The sequence below is a fragment of the Lipotes vexillifer genome, unplaced genomic scaffold (genome assembly GCF_000442215.2).
Source record: "Lipotes vexillifer unplaced genomic scaffold, Lipotes_vexillifer_v1.1 scaffold49, whole genome shotgun sequence".
Lineage (NCBI taxonomy): Eukaryota > Metazoa > Chordata > Mammalia > Artiodactyla > Lipotidae > Lipotes > Lipotes vexillifer.
In genome coordinates this window covers 3,606,175-3,615,149 of record NW_006790551.1, presented here as the reverse complement: position 1 = coordinate 3,615,149, position 8,975 = coordinate 3,606,175, and the positions used below count along the sequence as shown (strand labels likewise).

General features: G+C 45.5%; 1 pseudogene; it reads right to left on the bottom strand.

The window, feature by feature from the left end:
* Positions 1-1,451: 1,451 nt before the first annotated feature.
* Positions 1,452-2,318, bottom strand: LOC103073430 (heterogeneous nuclear ribonucleoproteins A2/B1 pseudogene; annotated as a pseudogene).
* Between the last annotated feature and the right edge of the window lie 6,657 nt (positions 2,319-8,975).

The following is an 8,975-nucleotide window of genomic DNA, read 5'->3' as shown; positions in this document are numbered from 1 at the left end:
CCTTGGACTCTGTTTGGGTGCCTCCTGATTCATTCTATCCAAGGACCCAAGGAATCTTTGGAGGGAAAAAGGGACAGGGGTCACCACTCATACTGAAACCTCACCTTTTAAAAGCCTGAACTCGGGATGTCCCTGGGACTGATTTCAGTCCTATCCAGCCTCTGCCAACATTAACCAATGTCTCTCTTTCCACTAACTGGAACCATCAACAGACAATTTATGTTACAATGTGGCACCATCCAGAGGGGAAATAAGTGGATACAAGAAGGGAAAGGTGGAGCCTATAAAGACAATTTTCCCAGCATTCACAATTATACCTGAGGGCAGTCCCGTTCCCCCACTTGTGTAGGGTGTTTGAATGGAAGTTGTGTGCTGCGGCCATTCTGGCTGGCCCTGTTCAGCCAGACATCCACAACGGGGCAGTCCAAGGCTAAATTATGTGTATTTTAAGATTCAGACATTTCCAGGCATGTCTAGAGGACACACCACAGCAGGATGTGCATGAAGCACACAGGAACAAATGGAAATAACTCATCCTAAAGGAAGAGTTATTCTGGAACACAAACTTGACCCAGTTTGGATGCCGTAATCTCAGAAGGAAAAGGAATTATTAGCAGCAGAACGTGATATTGGGGTCTGAGACTGCCTGCCCTCTAGCAATGAACTCATGATTTGAGTCCTGGGGAGAAGGAACTTCAGGTGATGCTGAAATATATAAAACCTCCAAAAGGACCAAAAAAAACCTCTAAGAGCACAGGGCAGCTCTGCTGTAGGGCCTTTGACCTGGGAGCAGGGGAAGCTCCTCCCTTTTTATTTTTTTATTTATTTATTTTTTTCCTTTAGAAGTCTTTATTAGATCATAAATGTACAACAGCTTCTGAAGTCTACACAGGCACTTCTGTTTTTAAAAGGAATACATGTAACATTATGTCTCATTACACCATCATCCTGGATAACAGCTTTTCAAAACTTTGTGAGAAAAATCTTGAAAAAGGTTTCACATGCCACCCGACACTTACACATTTTAACATTATCAAAGAAGGTATGTTTCTACACTCTTACAAAGACCACTAGAAAGAAACAGTTAGAAAGCTAAGAAACTGTCTCAGAAGCATTTTTTTTTTTCACAATCTTTCCTCCATAGTAAGGTAATGTTCTTAAATAATTCAATCCATTCACAAATGGCTCTCTGCATCTGCTCTGATGTCTTCTGCTCTGCATATTTCTGTATGACTGAGAGTTTCCACGACCTGAAGATGTTCTGTTACCTCTGGGCTCTCATTCTCTCCTATTCATACATCCTCTCCTACTTGCCCATGGCCAACAGAAAGAAACTCAGTATTGGCTGGTCCCTTCATAACCCCCACTTCCTCCACTGACACCTGGAACCATAGTTTCCTCCACCGTATAATTCTCGTGCCTGCTACCGACGTTTCCACTTTTCGCTAAGCTTAGTTAGAAGGTTGCTGGTTACGATTTCCGAAAATCATTGTCATTTCCACTTGCACATTTTCCTCCTCCACAGATGCCATACCACCCCCGGGGCTCCCACCCTGGTTGCCAGATCCAGGCACTCCCCCACACCTACTAGAGCCATGACCAAGTCCACCGACCACTCCTGAATCCATCAGATCGTCCTCCAAAGTTTACTTTCTCGCCCTGGTCCTGCTCCAACATTTCCACCACCGCCAGGAGAATCTCCAGAACCGACGTTGCCTCCTCGTCCACCTCTAGAACTGTGGATTTCCTGCCTTTGAGGTCGAGACAGGGCCTTTCTCGCTTCTGCATGACGACCATTTGACGCTATGGTATTTCTGCAGCACAAGATTATCCACCGGATCACAGCCATCAAAAGTGACAAACCCAAAGCCTCTTTTCTTTCCAGACTCCCCATCAGTAATTATCTCAATGACATCGATTTTTCCATATTTCTCAGAGTAATCTCTAAGATGATGCTTCTCAGTAGCTTCAATTCCACCAACAAAACAGTTTCTTCACAGTTAGGAAAGCGCCCCGCTGTCCAGAATCCTCTCTTGGGGCAGCACATTTGGGGGCAACCGTTTCCTATCAGTGGAATGAGGTGTGGCAGCCTCCACCTCAGCTGTGGATGAGAAAGTTACAAAACCGAATCCTCTTGTTCTTTTGCTGGCAGGATCTCTTATGACCACACAGCCTGTAAGTTTCCCCCATTGCTGGTAGTAGTTCCTCAGATTTTCTTCTGTGGTTTCAGAGCTCAAGCCACCAATAAAGAGTTTATGGAATTCTTCTTGTTCCTTCTCCTTCCTCCAGAAAGTAACAGTTTTGAAACTTTCCTCCATCTTGGAGTCCATCGCTTCAGGAATTTCAGGAAAATTCCTGAAGCTGAGGGAGATGAGGGAGATCTCAGGGGAAGATCACGAACCTGGGAACCTGACCCGCCCCGGATCTGAGGTAAGAACGAACCTCCGATGCTCCAGCAACAACACCTTCTAGGAGCACCTCCGTGCAGGGCCCGGCGCGCTTGGATAATTCTTGAGCACCTTTCGATTTTCTCCTGAGATGCAGACAGCCTGTAGCTTGCTGGGAAAAGCTGCTTCTCCTCTTTTAAACAGATGATGCCATGTGGTCTATGTGAATAACAGCACAACTACCTGTCACACACCGTTATTCTCCAGGTGCCAGTGACTACCATGGAAGAGTAGCCCCAGCACAGAGACCACAGCATCAGCCATAGGAAAGGAATTCTCTTTACCTCATTGAAGCACAGAACACAGAAGAGACTACCGCAAGATCCTTCAGCGTTAGAAAGCAGCCTGACATTGGAAGAGTGGAATACCTTCAGTTTGGGTCAGTGCGGTCGCTCCAGGCATCAGTGGGAAACGACAGTGATGGGAGCGCGTAGGAAACCCTTTCTTTGCACCCATTCTTCTCCCGAGTTTTTGATCATCTTTACCATCACTACCCTGAACTCGGGTAGGTGGCCTATCTCCACTTCACTTAGTTGCTCTTCTGGAGTTTTATCTTGTACCTTTGTCTGGAACACGTTCCTCTGCTGCCTCATTTTGCCTAAGTTGCTGTTTTTATTTTTACGTATCTGGTAGGTTGGTTACATTTCTCAACCTTGGAGAAGCAGCCTTTTGCAAGAGACTTCCTGTGAGTTCCAGCAGGGCACTCCCCTCTCACTACCGGGCTTACATGCTCTAGGGGTGCCCCCCATGAGGGCTGACTACTGTGGGTGGTCTGGTGTCACTGGCTCTTAGCCCTGTGGGTCTCCAGGCCCTGCCTTCTGCAGAGGCTGCTGGCCACTAGTTGGCAGGACCAGTTCACCAAGGGGCTGACTGCAGAACCCCAGGGCATCCCAGGGCTTAAGGTGGATCACTAGTGGGCAGAGTCAGGGTCCAGAAAGCTCCGGGGTTACTTCCTGCCCACTGGTGGGTGGAGCCAGGTCCTGTGGTTAGTACTGGCCTATCCCAGAGCTGGTGTCAGATCACTGAGCGGGGGTGGGTTGTGAAGGCTGGCTCCTGACACAGTTGAATATGGGGTCCTGGGTGTCTCGAAGCTTGTGTTGACCTGGTAGCAGGCAGGGCCAAGGCCCAGCTGGTCCTAGGGCAGGGTCCGCAGGCTGCAGGATTGTGGTGTTCTTGAGTCCGGTGTCTACCCCCTGGTGGGTGAGGCTGGTCCAGGGGCTAGAGCCAGCTTCCTGAGGGCAAGGCGGGCAGTAGGGGATTCTGGGGGTGGTGCCTGCCCACTGATGGGTGGAGCTGGATCCTGGCCCTCTGGTGGGTGGCGCCGTGTCTAGAAACGGCTGTAGGCTTACGAGGTATCTAGGCAGCCTCTCTGGTGATGGGCGGGCCTGCGTCCCAGCACTTGGCCTGAGGCGTCCCAGCACTGGTGGATGGGGCCAGAACTTGGCGCTAATGAACTAGAGGGAGGTCCCCAGTCTGCCACCTGCCAGTGTCCACGCTGTGGAACGAGCTCCCAGGAATGGCTGCCGCCAGTGTCTATGTCCCCAGCGTGAGCTGCAGCCGCCCCCTGCTTCTCCGGGAGACTCTCCAAGACTGGCAGGGAGGTCTGGCCCAGACTCCTATCAGATTACTGCTTTTGCCCTAGGTCCTGGAGCATGTGAGCTTTTGTATGCGCCCTTTAAGTGTGAGTTTCTATTTCTAAGCCCAGGACTCCTTGAAAGTAAGCCCTACTGCCCTTCAAAACCAAATTCTCTGTGGGCTCATCTTCCTGGTGCAGGATCCTTGGGCCCGGGAGCCTGACATGGGCCTCTGAGTACTCTCTATACTCTCAATAATTACTCTCCTGTGTAATTATTCTCCAGTTTGTGGGTCAGACTCCCCACACCCCCATCCCACCTCCCCCCTGCCCTCAGGGGCAAGGGACTCGACTGCATAGCAACTCTGCCCCTCCCACCCGCCTGGTTGTGATTCCTTCCTTAGGTCTTTCGTTGTAGATCTTTTCTGGCAGGTTTCAGCCTTTCGTCCACGGTTGTTCTGCTGATAGTTGTGATTTCGGTGTGCTTGTAAGAGGAGTGAGCTCAGGGTTTCTCTACTCTGCCGTCTGGGCTGATCTCCTGTCAGGGAAACCCTTTCTTTTCCCTACCGCCCACCACCCCATGCTACACGCGCACACACCGCTCATGCATGCACGCACGTGTGCACACACATAATCCATTCATTCTGCAATTTTTAAAATACGTACCAGGAAGGAGGTCTATGCTCTTAAGCGCCCTGGATTTGGCGTGAGGAAGGCCGACGTGAGTTCTGACCACATGTCGCTCGGCAGCCGCGTTACCACGACAGCTCGCTCCCTGACCACCAGTGATGACCCACGAGTGGGGCCCTGACCCATGCTGAGCCCATTATCACGTTACTGCTCCACGGCCACAGTTGATCGATCCAGAGGACAGCCCCCGACCCACACTGAGCCAGCAAGGCCCTCGTTTGGTAGTTCCAGAACTGAGAGGGTTGGGAGACTCTTTGGGGTGCCTGGATTACAAAATACAAAGATTAGAAACTATAAGCATGTGACGTGGAGAATAGAAAGCTAGCCTGAAGATAAGAATAAAGCAAAGGGAAAACTGTGAAAAGCTAGAGGGAGACTCCCCTTGCTCCTGAGACGGCTGCAATCCTGCCACTGGATTTCATCAGCCAATCAAGGTAAAACTAGACTGGGTTTCTGCCACTTGCAACGACAAAAGTCCCAGTATATTGACCCACACGCACACTGTAAATGGTGGCAGCAATTGAAAGGCACTCTCACAAGACTTAAGAACTGAAGGAACTGCAGGAAATTAAGAGAAAGAGCAAAAAGAGCAAAAAAGGAAGACGTGTTAAAGCTAAAAAGGGCTGTCTTGGTGAACTTAGACAAAGCAAACCTTTCCAGAAACACTGGGATGCAGGGAGATTCTGCAAAGACCTGAGCTGGAGAAATAATCTGTTATTGTTGCCAATATTCAAGGTTTAGCTCCTGACTCATATGGCCTGAAGAATCAGAAGTTACAAGGGTAGGAAACATAGAAACATTGATTTATACAATTTATGAAATTTCTATTTGTTACTTATTATAGCACAGACAATTTTATTATAAAGAATCTTTATTCACCAAAGAGCCATTCAGAAAAGCACTGTATTTTTCTAACCAAAATTTTGAGTCAACTAGATATAGCCTCATCTTCCCTCTTCCCATCCTCTAAGGGACGTCTCTCTTCAGTTTAATTCTCTTGTCATTTTTCACTTCCAACTCAATGTCACAATTTGATGAAGGCTGGTGGTTAGAAGCTCTTGGAAATGGTCAACAACCCACAACCACAATGGGGTCTGTATCAGACAATCAAGGGTTCTTTCTCTCCATTTCCAGTTTAATGTTTTCCCATCTCTTAGACCTCTAAACCAGATCCAGCTGCTTTTCTTGACACCTGTCGTGTTTATTTAGAACCTGTTTTTACCAGAATCGTTTCAACACAATAAAAATACCAGATCTGGTTTCCATGGGCTTTTCAGAGAAGGCAGTAAACAAAACAGGAGAAATAAAAGAGAGAGAGGCTGCCAGGTATACAAAGCAATATGAGTCGATTATCAGACGGCATATACGATGTTTTCTGACAGTAAGAAAGTACAAAACATTGTTTTATTAATTTTGGCTTGATTTCCCACCCTCCTTTATCATAGGACAGTTCTATGAAATTAAAAGTAACTCCTATTTTTGTGTGAAAGCCAATGTTTGCAACTAAGTAACACACTATGGACCTTGTCAGATAATGAAAAGTAAAGACATGTTGTTTGTGTGTGTAAAGCATAATTATTCATACACACGCACACGCACATTTTCCTTTCTCACAGTGAACAGCATGCTAATTTATATATGCTTACTCTGCCCAGGGAGTTTGCTGGTATCTTACATATTCATTTCCATTTAACTCTCTTATTCAACCAAAAAGGGGTTACTAATAATTTGAGATTACAGTTCAGTAGTCTCTTTAATTTTGGTTAGAAATACAACAGTGGAATAGCAATCAGATTGAAAGAAACAACATTTTCCACTTAATTTCTTTGTTGGAAGGGAAAAGTAAACACTGCTTTATAACCAAACAGAGTTAAGGTTTTTTGTTTTTTTTTTTCTTGCGTTATGCGGGCCTCTCACTGTTGTGGCCTCTCCCATTTGCGGAGCACAGGCTCCGGACGCGCAGGCTCAGCGGCCATGGCTCACGGGCCCAGCCGCTCCGCGGCATGTGGGATCTTCCCGAAACGGGGCACGAACCCACGTCCCCTGCATCGGCAGGCGGACTCTCAAGCACTGCGCCACCAGGGAAGCCCCAGACTTAAGGTTTTAATGAGCCAAGTGCAAGTTTCAATACCTTGTCCATCCTAACAGAAATGCATCTGTTCGGAAAGTGATTAAAATCCAAAAAAGCTCAAGGGCTTCTGTGGTGTAAACACAGCTTGGGCTGCAGAGCTCTTGGCTCTGGGACTGAGCCAAACCTTCCAGAATGCTGGCAGAAACCCCACTCAGTATCTCCCTCCAGACCAAAGGAATAAGTAGTAAACAAACCCATCAATCACCAGCAACTGGGAAGTGCTGAGAACCCTAAGTTTCAGCCACCAAGATAGAGAGAAACTGATAAATTGCCATCCATCACTCCTGCTAAGCATGCGTACAGGTTCTCACTTAGCTATGGACTTACTAAAAGTATGGAATACAGAATACTCGGCAGAAAGAAGACGAAGGCCTAAGCCCACCTAGGGAAGGATGTCATTAACAGGATTTATTTTGCTTTTTAATACAGCTTATGGTACTTTCTTTTATTTTTGTACTTAAAATTCTTAAGTACAAAACTTAAGAATTTTAACTTAACTTTCCTAAGAATTTTAACTTAACTTTCCTAAGACATTTACAATTCTATGGAGATACAATTAATATTGTCACCTGAGATACAAGGATCAATTGTTCATTCATTGACTTATTCATTCTTTTAAAAATATTTATCAAACACCTACTAGATTCCTGGCACCATCTGTATTTTGAGGGAATGAATATAAAAGATAAAAGTAATCATAAAAGATATAGTCCCTGCTTTTAAAAGCTTGTCATCTGAGTACATTTATAAGGGATTTTTTTATGTCAAAAAAATTTTAATAGTGCAAGTTAATACATATAATCGAATAAAAAAGACAAGAGAGTGTATAATAAGTTCTTCTGCTAGTGGTTAAAAACTAGGTACTAGTGGTTATTAGTTTTATAGTAATACTTGTGGGTTTAGTTTTTCTTATCTGAAATCCAATGAGGTTTTATTGAATGATTTTTAGTAATGTTTTTCTAGGTCAACTTCTGATGGGTATTGATTGGTCGTGAGTTCAAGGGTCCATTCCCTAACAAGTACCTAGGTGTGACTAATGTGTGCTTTTGTTTCTGGTTAAATGTGAAAATTGGGAAAAGAGATGGGACAGATAAGGACACATGGGGTCTGCTCCTGTGTGAAGATACTCGAAGGTCAAGGCACCCCATGTGTAAGCCACTCTACTTGGGCTACACACTGGAATCACTCAGGAAGCTTTTTTTAAAAAAAATTAATTGCCTAGGCACCACCTCAGACCAATTCAGAACGTGTGGAGGTAGGGCAGACTTTTTTAAGCTCCTCAGGTGACTTAGCAATATGAAGGTAGGTCTGTAAAACACCACCACAGAACATACCCGCAATCATTAAACCCCCAGCTCATCTTTAACCTCAAGCAACATAACTTCCTGATGTGTCCTCTGAGGTTTACTGATTACAAATAATACACTAGGTAATTAACGAAGTTACTTGCTATATGCTGGACTACTGTCCAAGTCCTACTAAAAATTGAGGAACGTGGGTCAAAAATTATTATCTCCTGTCCTTTTTGAAATTTTGGTCCATTTCTTGTCTACTAAGGCACTACAGTTGTGATAATAAAGCCATGTCACATATATGGGTGATCACCTTTTCTCCTCTATTTCATGGGTTCACATACAGCTCATCTAAGAGACGAATCATTGTGTACCCAGTGCAGAGAGTTAGAAGAACAAATCACATCACAGTCGTGCCCACCTATAAATTGCTACCTGATCCATCAAAACACCTGCCTGATTTGACCTCAAAGTAATACTGAAGTACTGCAGGAGCCTCGGTAACTTAGGCTCTATACTGAGGTCATGAAACTGCTCCTCACCTTTTCCTTCCTGCAGAGACTAAGGATGAGGAAAGGTCAATAAAAACTACAAACTATCTTATGCTCGCTCCTAACAGATTTCTCCATGTGCTGATAATAAAGAGAAGGGCTGTGCCTAATGCCCTTTTTATACCTTATGTAGCTTCAGTGATTCCCATCCTGGCAGCATAACCAGTTATCCAGGGTGCTCGCTCAAAGGCACACAAGCTCAGGCCTGATCCCTCAAGATTAAGGTTTAATGAACCTTGGGTGGGACCCAGGAATCTGTATTTTAAATAAGGGCCTCCAAGAAATTCCAAT